Genomic DNA, 15,899 nt, shown 5'->3' with positions numbered 1-15,899 from the left:
TGAAAGTCTGAGATCAGGGTGCTGATAGACAACAGAGAGTGGCTGGTGAAGGCCTGCTTCCTGTTTCACAGATGGTCTTCTCCTTGCATCCTTACTTACATGGCAGAGAGCAGAGAGAGAGGAAGCAAGCTCTCTCATGTCTCTTCCTCTTCTTTTTTTTTTTTTACGCGGGCCCCTCACTGCTGTGGCTTCTCTCGCCGTGGAGTACGGGCTCCGGATGCACAGGCTTAGCGGCCATGACTCACGGGACCAGCCACTCCGTGGCATAGTGGAATCCTCCCAGACCGGGACACGAACCCGCGTCCCCCGCATCGGCAGGCGGACTCTCAACCACTGCGCCACCAGGGAAGCCCCTTCCTCTTCTTTTTTTAAACCTTTCTTTAGTCTCTTGAAAATTAGTAACCCGTATTTCGCTCATTTATTCACTGTGTGACTATGGATACTGCCTACTTTAATTCACACATTCTGGCAAAACAGGAAACAGTGGTATGTTTTAGTCAATCACTTCTGTTTCCTCTAAACTTTGTCCTAACCAAAGCTAAAGAGCTGTTATTTAAAATGAATGAAATATCATTTATTTCTCAATATGTCTCTTCTTATAAGGACACTAATCCAATCATGAGAGCTCTATGCCATGACCTGATCACCTCCCAAAGGCCCCATCTCCAAATATCATCACATTGAGAATCAGGGTTTCAACATATGAATGGTGGGGGGATATGGACGTTCAATCCATAGTAAGCCCTCATGATGGAACTTGACCATACTGGAACCCTGATCTTGGACCCTCTAGTCTCCAGAACTGTGAGAGAATAAATTTCGATTGTTTAAGACAACCAGTCTATGGTATTTTGTTATAGCAGTCTGAGCTGACTAATACAGACTAATACTAATACTAATACTAATATTGAGTTGGCCAAACATTTTGTTCAGGTTTTTCCGAAACAGAAATACCTGAACGAGCTCTTTGGCAAACCAAATATTAATACTAATACTGACTAACACTGGCTAGTATAAACCTGAGACCTTGACAAAAAAAAATTGCTCTAGAGGCTCTAGCATTTGGATAATGAAGTAAAAATATCTGATTTCAACGTCAGCTTGGTCTTTTCTTAAACTGTATGAAGATAGGCAATTACTTAGATTTTCTAAGTGTCAATGAATTCTTCTGTAAAAGAGCAGTATTAATACTATCAAGATCATATAAATGTCATGGAAATTAAATGAGCTAATACATTGAAAGTGCCTAGTGCACAGTGAGCACCTAAGGGCAGCCTTAGAGGATGTCAAACACATCCAATCAGATTAAAAGGAAATAGAAGCAAGACTGTCCTGTTGAACTGGCCTTTGGTGTTCAAGTTCTGATCCTCCATCCATAGAAGTCCTGGAGCCTCTAGATTTTAGAGCCATTGGAGTCTCCCAGCAAACTGGTCTCTGGAAAGAATCTGGTCTTTGGAATCATAGTGACCTGGATTTTAATCTCAGTTCTGCTGCTTCTTACCTCAAAGTGTCATAATCCCTTCGAGCTTCCATTCCCTTCTCAGTGACTTGGAGATAACACCTTCCTTCTAGTATCCCATTGTGAGGAAAAAATGACATATGTGCATGAAGCATGTAGCACAGTGCCTGACACTCCTAGCCATCCTACTAAACTTAATTCATGAAAAGATGCTCAACATCACTAATTATTAGAGAAATGCAAACCAAAACTTGAGGTATTACCTCATCCTGGTCAGAATGGCCTTCATCAAAAAATCTACACACAATAAATGCTGGAGAGGGTGTGGAGAAAAGGAAACCCTCCTACGCCGTTGGTAGGAATGTAAACTGGTGCAGCCACTATGGAGAACAGTATGGAGGTTCCTCAAAAAGCTAAATATAGAGCTACCATATGATCCAGCAATCCCACTCATGGGCACACATCTGGAGAAAACCATAATTCGAAAAGATACAACCACCCCAATGTTCATTGCAGCTCTATTTACAATAGCCAGGACACGGAAGCAACCTAAAAGTCCATCAACAGAGGAATGGATAAAGAAGATGTGGTACATATATACAACGGAATATTACTCAGCCATAAAAAAACTGAAATAATGCTATTAGCAGCAACATGGATGGATCTAAAGATTGTCACACTGAGTGAAGTAAGTCAGACAGAGAAAGACAAATATTATATATTGCTCATATGTGGAATCTAAAACAAAAGGCTACAAATGAACTTATCTACAAAACAGAAATAGAATTACAGATGTAGAAAATAAACTTATGGTTACCAGGGGGTTGGGAGGGGGGAGGGATACATTGGAAGATTGGGATTGACATATATACACAACTATATAAAAAACAGATAACTATTAAGGACTGCTATATAGCACAGGAAACTCTACTCAATACTCTGTAATAGCCTATATGGGAAAAGAATCTCCTTCCCCTCTTGAAATAGTTCTAGATCCTACATAGGTAATTTCCTATCAGTCTTGATATCCAGGATGGGGAGTACAATTTCATGAAAAAAAACTTATGTATGTTTTATATATATATATATATATATATATATATGAAAGTATCTTATACTTGTAAACTGTAAGAGTCTGTGCAATTAAAAAAAACTATTATTGTTCAAGGGTGAGGCCAAGAGGCCCAGAGGTAACATTAGATAGTGGGCTTCTGCCATACAAATAGAGGGAAATAGGGTTTGATAATCCACTGAATGTGGCTGAATGTTTGTGGAGCCCCCATTTGCCAGGCACTGTATCAGACACTTTATGCAGTCACAGGTACATCGTGTTATTATTGGGCAGACAGTCCCAGACCGTGACTCCTACCATGATCATCATGTATTGCCTAGAACTGTAACTTACAAATCAGATGATTTCTTTCCAATAGACTATAAGCCCCGTAAAGGTAGACACCATGTTTTATAAATATTCACTTTCTCCACAGATCCTGGGATAATGTATTAAAGGAACTTGAGAGATATTTAGTGACTAGGTGGATGTGTGGTTATATTTACTTATTCATTAATTCTATAATTGTTTATTGAGTATATTCTATGTTCCAGGCACAGTTCCAGACACTAGGGATAGAACAACTAATGAGATAGACCAAGTTTACTTTGCTCCCATAGAGCTTGCACTCCAGCACAGGAGCACACACTTGAGATGTGAAGAGATGCAAGTGGAGAAAGGAAATGGAGAAAGTGGTCAGTGGGTTGGGAGATGACCTGTCAAAAGCCACCTATAAGCCATCTGGATACCCCTCATTATGTAGACATGGGAGCTTGGTGTCACCATAGTGTCCTGTGTTCATTGAGGTCCAGGCTTCCTAAAGGTGAGCACTATAGGTACTTTCAAGAAGTCTTGTGGTCCTGAGCCAAGGAGCCATTAGTGCTCTCTCCCTTTTGAAGTTAATATTACTTTCTAGAGCAGTTTTAGGTTTACAGAAACATTACGCTGGAAGTACAGAGAGTTACCATATATCCCCTTGCCCCTTGAGGGAAACTCAGCCCCCAGTTTCCCTTATTATTAACATCTTGCATTACTGTGGTGTATCTGCTACAATTAATGAGCAAATATTGATACATCATTATTAACTAAAGTCCTAGTTTACATTAAAGTCCACTCTTTGAGTTGAATATTTCATGGATTTTGACAAATATATCATGACATGTATCCACCATTACATTACATACAGAATAGTTGCAGTGCCCTCAGAACTCCTGTGCTTCACCTAGTCATCCCTCCCTCCCTGTAGCCCCTGTTGACCATTGATCCTTCCACCGTTGCCATAGCTTTGGAGCCTTTTCCAGATTGTCATATGGTTGGAATCATACAGGACCCTTCTCTTTTAGCAATTTTGTTCTGTTTCAGCTAAATTTGGCTGCTGCCTTCCTCAAAGGAATGGAACTCAGAACCCTCTCTCCTTCCAATGGCCATCGGGGCCCTTTCTGTAATTGAGAGGCAGCATGTACAAGATAAGAGTCTTTGCTACTTAGCAAATAGGATAGATCCACTGTTAGCCCAGAGGGGAAAGATTGGATCTTTGCAGTTTCCTCGATTCAGTAAAACACATTTAATCACTTAAATGCTTTCTGATGATGAGCTGGGGGTGATTTTTATCGTTTCAGCCAACTCCCAACAGTCTCTGCTGTGTCCTGAATAAGAGAACTGAGGAAAAAGCAGGGGCATGGGTTTGTTTGTTTGTTTGGGCTTGTTTCGCTTTATTTATCTGTTTGAATTATCTACGTTTGCACTTAAAATGACCCAAATTTGCCAGGCAACTGCAAAGCTTCCATTTGGATGCAGGCACTGTGGCGCTGGCACAATGCAGCTGCTGGCTGTGAGTCTGCCCCATGCACAGTCCCAGAGGTTCCCTTGGGGACAGAGGTGGGCTCTGGCCCTGCTCTTCCCCCACAGCACACAGAGAGTGAGAGAACCGTGCAGAAGATGGGCAGGGGAAGGGCAAGTGTGGGTGAGATTTTGTGTGTGTGTTATTTGTCAGAATTAAGACCGCTAGTAGCACTTATCAAAAGTGACGTTTATTGGGTGTGAAATGTTCTAATTTGTTAGATAATACAAGCTGTTTAGTATTAAAGCAACTTTCACACAGCACAGTCTCCTCTGTCATTAGGGACCTCCCAGGATTAATTACTGAGATCTATGCCCTGACATTCAGATGCCTCCCAGAACCATAAACTTATAAATCACACATGAGCTGATTGCCAAGAAAATTTCCTCAAAGCCATGAATCTCCCTGTGAGGGGGACGAAGACAAGTTAAGTGAACAGCTTACCCATGAGCGCTCCCTGGAGACCTGAGTTCCTGGTCGGAAAGACTAACTGTCCCTGCTTCTCTTCAGCTGGAGGCTGCTACAATCACACCTCATATCTATGCACAGTTTTTTATTTTATTTTATTTTTTTTAACATCTTTATTGGAGTATAATTGCTTTACAAGGTATTAGTTTCTGTTTTATAACAAAGTGAATCAGCTATACATAAACATATATCCCCATATCTTCTCCCTCTTGCGTCTCCCTCCCACCCTCCCTATTGCACCCCTTTAGGTGGTCACAAAGCACTGAGCTTATCTCCCTGTGCTATGCGGCTGCTTCCCACTAGCTATCTATTTTACATTTGGCAGTGTATATATGTCCATGCCACTCTCTCACTTTATCCCAGCTTACCCTTCCGACTCCCCACGTCCTCAAGTCCATTCGCTAATTCTGGGTCTTTATTCCTGTCCTGCCCCTAGGTTCCTCAGAACCTTTTTTTTTTTTTACAGTCCATATATATGTGTTAGCATATGCTATTTGTTTTTCCCTTTCTGACTTACTTCACTGGGTATGACAGTCTCTAGGTCCAACCACCTCACTACAAATAACTCAATTTCGTTTCTTTTTAAGGCTGAGTAAGATTCCACTGTATATATGTGCCACATCTTTTTTATCCATTCATCTGACGATGGACACTTAGATTGCTTCCACGTCCTGGCTATTGTAAATAGAGCTGCAATGAACATTGTGGTACATCACTCTTTTAGAATTACAGTTTTCACAGGGTATATGCCCAGTAGTGGGATTGCTGGGTCATATGGTAGTTCTATTTTTAGTTTTTTAAGGAACTCCATACTGTTCTCCATAGTGGCTGTATCAATTTACATTCCCACCAACAGTGCAAGAGGGTTCCCTTTTCTCTACACTCTCTCCAGCATTTATTGTTTGTAGATTTTCTGATGATGGCCATTCGGACTGGTGTGAGGTGTTACCTAACCGTAGTTTTGATTTGCATTTCTCTAATGATTAGTGATGTTGAGCATCCTTTCATGTGTTTGTTGGCAATCTGTATATCTTCTTTGGAGAAATGTCTATTTAGGTCTTCTGCCCATTTTTGGATTGGGTTGTTTGTTTTTTTGATATTGAGCTGCATGAGCTGCTTGCAAATTTTAGAGATTAATCCTTTGTCAGTTGCTTCATTTTCAAATATTTTCTCCCATTCTGAGGGTTGTCTTTTCATCTTGTTTATGGTTTCCTTTGCTGTGCAAAAGCTTTTAAGTTTCATTAGGTCCCATTTTTTAATTATTATTTCCATTTCTCTAGGAAGTGGGTCAAAAAGGATCTTGCTGTGATTTATGTCATAGAGTGTTCTGCCTATGTTTTCCTCTAAGAGTTTTATAATGTCTGGCCTTACATTTAAGTCTTAAATCCATTTTGAGTTAATTTTTGTGTATGGTGTTAGGAAGTGTTCTAATTTCATTTTTTTACATGTAGCTGTCCAGTTTTCCCAGCACCACTTATTGAAGAGGCTGTCTTTTCTCCATTGACTATTCTTGCCTCCTTTATCAAAAATAGGGTGACCATATGTGTTTGGGTTTATCTCTGGGCTTTCTCTCCTGTTCCATTGATCTATATTTCTGTTTCTGTGCCAGTACCATACTGTCTTGATTACTGTAGCTTTGTAGTATAGTCTGAAGTCCAGCAGCCTGATTCTTCCAGCTCCCTTTTTCTTTCTCAAGATTGCTTTGGCTATTTGGGGTCTTTTGTGTTTCCATACAAATTGTGAATTTTTTTGTTCTACTTCTGTGAAAAATGCCAGAGGTAGTTTGATAGGGATTGAATTGAATCTGTAGATTGCTTTGGGTAGTACAGTCATTTTCACAATGTTGATTCCTCCAATCCAAGAACATGGTATATCTCTCCATCTGTTTGTATCATCTTTAACTTCTTTCATCAGTGTCTTATAGCTTTCTGCATACAGGTCTTTTGTCTCCTCAGATAGGTTTATTACTAGGTATTTTATTCTTTTTGTTGCAGTGGTAAAAGGGAGTGTTTCCTTAATTTCTCTTTCAGATTTTTCATCATTAATGTATAGGAATGCAAGAGATTTCTGTGCATTAATTTTTTATCCTGCAACTTTACCAAATTCATTGATTAGCTCTAATAATTTTCTGGTAGCATCTTTAGGATTCTCTATATATAGTATCATGTCATCTGCAAACAGTGACAGCTTTACTTCTTCTTTTCCAATTTGGATTCCTTTTATTTCTTTTTCTTCTCTGATTGCTGTGGCTAAAACTTCCAAAACCATGTTGACTAATAGTGGTGAGAGTGGACAACCTCGTCTTATTCCTGATCTTAGAGGAAATGGTTTCAGTTTTTCACCATTGAGAATGATGTTGGCTGTGGGTTTGTCATACATGGCCTTTATTATGTTGAGGTAAGTTCCCTCTATGCTTACTTTCTGGAGGGTTTTTATCATAAATGGGTACTGAATTTTGTCAGAAGCTTTTTCTGCATCTATTGAGATGAGCATATGGTTTTTCTCCTTCAATTTGTTAAAATGGCTTACAACACTGATTGATTTGTGTATATTGAAGAATCCTTGCATTCCTGGGATAAACCCCACTTGATCACAGTGTATGATCCTTTTAATGTGTTGTTGGATTCTGTTTGCTAGTATTTTGTTGAGGATTTTTGCATCTATGTTCATCAGTGATATTGGCCTGTAGTTTTCTTTCTTTGTGACATCTTTGTCTGGTTTTGGTATCAGGGTGATGGTGGCCTCGTAGAATGAATTTGGGAGTCTTTATTTCAAAGTGTATTTTGTCTGATATGAGAATTGCTATTCTAGCTTTCCTTTGATTTCCATTTGCATGGAATATCTTTTTCTATCCCCTCACTTTCATTCTGTATGTGCCCCTAGGTCTGAAGTGGGTGACTTGTAGATAGCATATATATGGGTCTTGTTTTTGTATCCATTCAGCCAGTCTATGTCTTTTGTTTGGAACATTTAATCCATTTACATTTAATGTAGTTATTGATATGTATGTTCCTATTACCATTTTCTAAATTGTTTTGGGTTTGTTATTGTAGGTCTTTTCCTTCTCTTGTGTTTCCTCCCTAGAGAAGTTCCTTTAGCATTTGTTGCAAAGCTGGTTTAGTGGTGCTGAATTCTCTCAGCTTTTTCTTGTCTGTAAAGATTTTAATATCTCTGTGAAATATGAATGAGATCTTTCCTGGGTAATCTTGGTTGTAGGTTTTTCCCTTTCATCACTTTAAATATGTCCTGCCACTCCCTTCTGGCTTGCAGAGTTTCTGCTGAAAGATCTGCTGTTAACCTTATGGGGATTCCTCTGTATGTTATTTGTTGTTTTTCCCTTGCTCCTTTTAATATTTTTTCTGTGTATTTAATTTTTGATAATTTGGTTAATATGTGTCTTGGTATGTTTCTTCTTGGATTTATCCTGTGTGGGACTCTCTGTGCTTCCTGGACTTGATTGACTATTTCCTTTCCCATATTTGGGAAGTTTTCAACTATAATCTCTTCAAATATTTTCTCAGTCCCTTTCTTTTTCCCTTCTTCTTCTGGGCCCCCTATTTCAAATGTTGGTGTGTTTACTCTTGTCCCAGAGGTCTGTGAAACTGTCCTCAATTCTTTTCATTCATTTTTCTTTATTCTGCTCTGTGGTAGTTATTTCCACTATTTTATTTTCCAGGTCACTTATCCATTCTTCTGCCTCAGTTATTCTGCTATGGATTCCTTCTAGAGAAGTTTTAATTTCATTTATTTTGTTGATCATCACTGTTTGTTTGCTCTTTAGTTCTTCTAGGTTCTTGTTATATGTTTCTCGTATTTTCTCCATTCTATTTCCAAGATTTTGGATCATCTTTATTATTATTACTCTGAATTCTTTTTCAGGTAGACTGCCTATTTCCTCTTCATTTGTTTGGTCTGGTGGGTTTTTACGTTGCTCCTTCATCTGCTGTGTGTTTCTCTGTCATCTCATTTTGCTTAACTTACTATGTTTGGGGTCTCCTTTTCACAGACTGCAGGTTCGTAGTTCCCATTGTCTTTGGTGTCTTCCCCCAGTGGCTAAGGTTGGTCAGTGGGTTGTGTAGGCTTCCTGGTGGAGGGGACTGCTGCCTGTTTTCTGGTGGATGAGCCTGGATGTTTTCTTTCTGGCAGGTAGGACCGCATACAGTTGTGTGTTTTGGGGTGTCTGTGACCTTATTATGATTTTAGGCAGCCTCTCTGCTAATGGGTGGGGCTTGTTCCTGTCTTACTAGTTGTTTGGCATAGGATGTCCAGCACTGTTGCTTGCTGGTCATTGAGTGGAGCTGGGTCTTAGCTTTGAGATGGAGATATCTGGGATAGCTTTCACCATTTTATATTACATGGTGCCGGGAGGTCTCTGGTGGACCAATGTCCTGAACTCAGGTCTCCCACCTCAGAGACACAGGCCTGACGCCCGGCCAGAGCACCCAAGACCCTGTCAGCCATACGGCTCCCAAGTCTACAGTTGCTCCTAAAGTCCACCGCCTCAAGTTTGGGATGATTCTTTGTCTATTCATGTATTCCACAGATGCAGGGTACATCAAGTTGATTGTGGAGCTTTAATCTGCTGCTCCTGAGGCTGCTGGGAGAGATTTCCCTTTCTCTTCTTCGCACAGCTCCCGCGGTTCAGCTTTGCATTTGGACCTGCCTCTGCGTGTAGGTCGCCAGAGGGCGTCTGTTCTTCGCTCAGACAGGATGGGGTTAAAGGAGCCGCTGAATCGGGTACTCTGGCTCACTCAGGCCACAGGGAGGGAGGGGTACGGAGGTGGGGCGAGCCTGCGGCAGCAGAGGCCGGCGTGATGTTGACCAGCCTGAGGTGCACCGTGCGTTCATCCGGGGAAGTTGTCCCTGGATCACGGGGCCGTGGCAGTGGCAGGCTGCACAGGCTCCAGGGAGGGGAGGTGTGGACAGTGAGCTTTGCTTGCTCACAGGCTTCTTGGTGGCGGCAGCAGCAGCCTGAGCGTCTCCTGCCCGTCTCTGGGGTCCGTGCTGTTAGCCGCGGCTCGCGCCCGTCTCGTTTAGGCGGTGCTCTGAATCCCCTCTCCTCACACACCCCGAAACAATAGTCTCTTGCCTCTTCAGCAGGTCCAGACCTTTTCGCCCGACTCCCTCCCGGCCAGCCCTGGCGCACTAACTCCCTGCAGGCTGTGTTCATGCCGCCAACCCCAGTCCTCTCCCTGCTCTCCAACCGAACCCCGAGCCTCAGCTCCCAGCCCCGCCCGCCCCGGCTGGTGAGCAGACAAGCCTCTCGGGCTGGTGAGTGCTGGTCGGCACCAATCCTCTGTGCGGGAATCTCTCCGCTTTGACCTCTGCACCCCTGTTGCTGTGCTCTCCTCCATGGCCCCGAAGCTTCCCCCCTCCGCCACCCGCAGTCTCAGCCCAAGAAGGGGCTTCCTAGTGTGTGGAAACCTTTCATCCTTCACAGCTCCCTCCCACTGGTGCAGGTCCCGTCCCTATTCTTTTGTCTCTGTTTTTTCTTTTGCCCTACCCAGGTACGTGGGGAGTTTCTTGCCTTTTGGGAGGTCTGAGGTCTTCTGCCAGCATTCAGTAGGTGTTCTGTAGGAGTTGTTGCACGTGTAGATGTATTTCTGATGTATTTGTGGGGAGGAAGGTGATCTCCACGTCTAACTCCTCCGCCATCTTGAAGGTCTCTTTATGCAGTTTTTTATCCTTTCAAAAAATTCCATCTGCAAAGGTGCTTTCTTTATTACTTATCATTGCATTGCTAGCACCTGAAAAGTATCTGGCACATAGTAGGCCCTCAATCATGATGCTGGATAAATAAAAGCCCTAGAAAGTACAGGGATCTGCCTGGCTCTAAGAAGTGGGTGTACCGCTAGTCCCAGATCACACAGGATCCCAGAGACGGAGCTGGTCCCAGGAGCCCATTTCTTCTCTGAATTCAATGTCTTCCCTCCTTTTGAATCGTTCTTCAAAGCAACATTGTCTCAGGCCTCTGAGGTCTCCCGGAGCAGCACTGCTGACCTCCACTTAAACATAACATTTTTTGGGCTTCCCTGGTGGCACAGTGGTTGCGAGTCCGCCTGTCGATGCAGGGGACGTGGGTTCGTACCCCGGTCCGGGAAGATCCCACATGCTGCGGGGCGGCTGGACCCGTGAGCCATGGCCGCTGAGCCTGCGCGTCCGGATCCTGTTGCTCCACAACGAGAGAGGCCACAGCAGTGAGAGCCCCGCGTACCGAAAAAAACAAGAAAACATAACATTTTTAGGGATTGTGATAAAGAACAGTAATGCTTCAAATGTAAGGAAATTTGCTGGGTAATTCCAACACTGCTTACACCAAAGCTGGAGTCAACACAAAGGTGAAAGTTACCCACTATTTAGCAAAGTACTTTGGATCACTAATAATTCTTTGGCACAAGAAAATGAATATAAAACTCTATGAGGTGAATGACAGTGAACATCAGGAAGAATTGCTATGGGCGTGTACTTCTATGAGGTGCACCAGTAAAGGGTGCTGAATCTTCTGTATTAGTCATTCACTGTGTAAGACAGTAAAATATCACATCCAAGGTAATCCAAAAGCATGTGGTTTCATTCTCCAAAAAGATACTCCATCTCCAAACCCATCACTCTAGTCCAAAACATTGTGACGTCTTACTAGCTGTAAAAGCCTTCTAACTGGTTTCCCCTTGTTTATATTTGCCCTAAAATACCTCATAACCACTGCTGTAAACATCTCCATAGTTTCCCAATTGCACTTAGATAAAACCAAAGTATTTTTATCATGATCCAGGAGACCCTTGTAGAAGCTGGCCCCTGGCTACCTTCCCAACCTCTCTTACCATGCCCCCTCTCACTGTGTTAAGCCAAACTGGTTTTCTTTTAGTCCCATAGATGTGCCAACTTTTTCCTGCCTCAGGACCTTTGCATATATGCTCGTCCCTCTGCCCGCAATGCTCTTCCTCTCACTTTTCCCATGGCTGACTCCCTCTCATCCTCCTAATCTTCCAATCATCCTTCTAATTTCATCCTGAATGTAATTTCCTCAAAGAAGTCTTCCCTGGCCACACAATCTCAACTAAACCTTTGCCTATTAGTCTGTCTTAAAGCACCCCATTCATTCCCTTCATAGCACTAGTTGTTTGTCTTTTCATTTTAGTCTTAACTGCTCCCCTTACATCATATGATATGTAAGGGCAGGAACCACGTATCTTTGTTATGCCAGTAGCATCTTAGACCTTATGTAGTGCCTGGTCCCAGAAAAGGCATACAAGCAATATGTATTTTATGAATGGAGGAAGGAATAAATTAATGAGTACCAAGCAACAGAATGCATTTTTTAATGTTCCCAAGGAGCTTACAATCCATTTGTGTTTGTTTGTGTGCATGTAACATTTATGCCCCTAAAGCTCAGGGATTTTTGTCTATTTTGTTCACTGACATATCCTCGATACCCAGAACAATGCTGGGCCCATGATAACTCAAATAAGTATAAATAAATATTTGTTGGATGAAAGATGAACAGAAATATAAGGGACTCTAAGAACATTTAGCAGGGAGACCTAACCTAGTCTAAAAATCAGAGAAGAGATTTGTGAGCAAGAGGCCTTGAAATGGAGACCTGGCATTATCCACACAAAGGGGAAAGAAGGTGGGGTAGGGCAGAGCAGTTCAGACATTGTGAATAACTTAGGTCAAGGCCCGTGGTAAGGGGCAAATGCGAGCTTGGCATGCTACAGGTTCTGAAAACAATCCAGTGTGCAATATGGGTGGTAGACACGGAGGGACATTCACGCATCCCTGGTTCCAGGAAAGGAGTCTTCTGGGTAGAAATTGTAGTTCCCCAGTGTAAAAAAATAAACTGGCATTCTTATGGGTCTTAATGAGTTTGGTCAGGACTAGTCAGCTCTGTTCACTGGTAATAAATAAATTATTTTCTCTGCATAGCTGAGGACAGGATCCAGAGCTGTCAGGACCTCACCAGGGATGGCTGCCTGTGAGGTTCTGCATGATGGGCAGTCTGCCTCTCCTTGCAGTCAGGACAAGGCCCCAGGACTCAAGAGTTCCATGATCTATGCTTGGCGATGTCCAGTGCCTCATCTCTGGGTCCCTGGCTCCCCTCCTATTAATAATTTTGCTCTTACCTTGCTTGGAGGTTAGGGGCAATGTCTAATTCTGCTGGGATTTCCCAACCTCATTGAATGCACAGTCTTGCACAGGGTAGACATTCTACCCTCAGTGAGGAATTGAATTAAATTTGGCAATGCAGAGATAGAAAAGGCCTGAGAAGAAGATGACTGCATTGATCACCTGTCTGCATTGCTCCTAACCTCCTCTTCTGTATCTCCTGTCTTGATTTTACCCAGAAGGTTCTTGCATGCCTCCTCCCAAATTCTCTCTTCCCTTCTATGCCAGCCACGGGAAACCCTGAACTTCTATTTAGAAGTAAATCTAAGGTTCTTTTTCTTTTGCTCAGTGAATATTCATTGAGGGCTGACCATGAGCTGGGCTGGGTGCTAAGTTCTGGGGATGTCACGAATAACAAATAGGCATATTCTTTGCCCTCAAAGAGTTACAATTTAGTAGGAGAGTCAGATATTAAATTTAAATGCACTAATAAATATATAACTCAAATTGCCATGTAGGTTGTACATCAGCTGTAGGAAAAGCAAAGAGTCAGAACACAGGTAGCTTATGTTTGGGGGAAGTCTGAGCAACAGTTGAGTTGAAATTAACACACAGAGGCAAGTAACCATGCAAAGAGTGGGGAAGAGCCCTTTAGGCCAAGATGAGGGCATGCAAAATGCCCAGAGGCAAGACAAAGGTCAGTGCGGAAGAGAAATAGAAAGAAGGTCTGGGTACTCTGGAATGAATTTGGAAGCAGACCTGGCTAGATTAGGCCTTCTGGAGCAGGTTCAGGATTCTGAGTTGTATCCTTAATTTAATGGGAAGCCCCTGAAGAGTTTTAAGCAGCAAATGACATAATCTGATTTACATTTTTACAAGATCATTCCAGCTGCTGTGTGGAGAAAAATTCGAAGATGCTAACAAGAAAGATATTGCAACAGTCTATGTGAGAAATAACAGTGGTTTGCACCTGGGAGCCAGAGATGGAGAAAAGAGGAAGAGGAGAGAGATTTTTGAGGTTGAAATGACAAGATTAGTGATGGCCTGGATTGGGGGAAGAAGGACAGGAAATGGTAAAAGTGGCTTCCAAATCTCTGGTTTGAATCAAAGAAAGCTCCTTCAAGGGTCTTGCCTTGTTCTATTTGGTTCTTGCAGTGACTTAGGGAAGAAGGTAGCCACGGGGTGTTTTGTCCCTGGTTAACAGAAGAAAATAAGAAACTGAGAGATTAAGTGATTCATCTGGAGTCTCATGGCTGGCAGGGAAAGGCCAGGACTAGTTCCCTCCTCCCTAGACCCTGGGTCCAGCCATCTCCCACTGACGCCCGTGGAAAGTGTCCATGTCCTGTAAACAGGACTCTCCCCATCACAGGACCAACATGGCGGCCCCATTGCTTTGGGACTGGCAGCTTCTCTGGCCCCTTTGTCTGCAGCTCCATCTGTGCCTATCCTGTCTCTCCCCCGCTGCCCTGGGCTCACTCTTACTTAATGACTCTCATCTCCCAGAAAGTTCCTCCCAGAATCCACAATGGGCAGCATTACGAACTCCTCATGTCTGGTGATAACTTTTTATGAGGTTTTTATTCTTTTACAATATATTAAAGACATATTTTTGCCAGGTTTTTACTTCGGTTTATTTCTTGTCCTTGAATCACTCCTCTTCCCCCCCACCCCCTGGCCCCCTTCCATTCCTTCCTCCACTCCCTTACCCGAGCAGGCTCTGCACTGGAGATGTTTAATTCTCCTTTAATCTCAATTCCCTGAGGTACATGAAAGCAGCTTTACGAGCCCATAAATCCAAGAAGATAAAGTGCATTTTTATTAGTTGTGTTGGCATCAAAGTGAAAAAAAAATGGAATCTAATGTGAAATAGTCAATAATGAATTTGCTTAATAGCTCTCCGCATCACCTCAACGGGTCTCACTGAAGGCAGTGGCAGGGTGTGAGCCTGGCAGCCTTTCTCAGGGCACGAGGCAAGGGGTACTGCCCTGCCTGGTTGTATTTTTATTTTTATTTCCTCCAGTAGGAAGACATTTCTTCCAAATGGAGCTAGGAGGCTTGAAGCAGGGGGTGGAGAGGGGACAGGTTAGTGCATTGGGCATCAGGGGAGGGTATGGGCTGGCTAGGGGTTGAAGCCCCCAAATCCTGGTGGCTGCCAGGGGTCCTGTCTGCCCTGCTCTCAGCCCAGGTGGATGTTTTGTCCACTGAGAGCTTTGGGGACAGAAAGATAAAGGGAGGAGTCAGTGACGGACCTGTGCCACTAACAGAGAGGATATGCTACCTCAGGGAGCAGACCAGCTCCGCAGGTGGCCAGCACCCCTGTGAAACCAGGGAATGAGCATTACCTTCATGAATGTGGCTCCACCCACGCACCAAGTGAAGGGAGGGGAGCAGCCCTCATGGCACCGTGCTGACCTCCAGGTCAGAACTTGGTGAAGATCCTGCAGGGGGTCTCCCTGGTACCCCCTCCCCTCATGAGCCCAGTGCTTTTGCTAATGACTTCCTGTCTCATCCTGTCTCTGTGGCTACAGGTCCAGGGTTTGTAATCCCTCCCTGATTTCTCCCCATCCCTCCTCCTTTTCTCATCCTTTGCCTCTTTTCTCCCCTTCTCTCCCTACCTCCCTCTACCTTTCTTGCAAGTCCTCAGTCTTGCAAAAAGGACTGAGATAAAGCCCTTTTGCCTAGGCTACTACCCACAGCGAGGGCCCTGATCCTAACATCTACAGCTGGGCAGCCGTTCGGATTAATTTCCTGAGGATACTGAAGCTACTGGTAATCTTTGACTACAGTTTTAGGACCTTTGGGGGTTGAAAGGAGAGCTCTTTTCTCCTCTTTCATAGAAAATGGGAAAGGGGCGTTTTCAGGGATAGAGGGGAGTTTGGTTTCTGCCACACGACCACTAGATGGCAGTAGTCAAACGTGCAAAAAAAGTAAGCAGCCCGCAATCCATCAGCATCCCTCTCTCTCAGCATTCCTCC

The sequence above is a fragment of the Phocoena phocoena genome, chromosome 6 (assembly GCF_963924675.1).
Source record: "Phocoena phocoena chromosome 6, mPhoPho1.1, whole genome shotgun sequence".
In the NCBI taxonomy this organism is placed as follows: domain Eukaryota; kingdom Metazoa; phylum Chordata; class Mammalia; order Artiodactyla; family Phocoenidae; genus Phocoena; species Phocoena phocoena.
Note: the sequence above shows the minus strand (reverse complement) of the source record.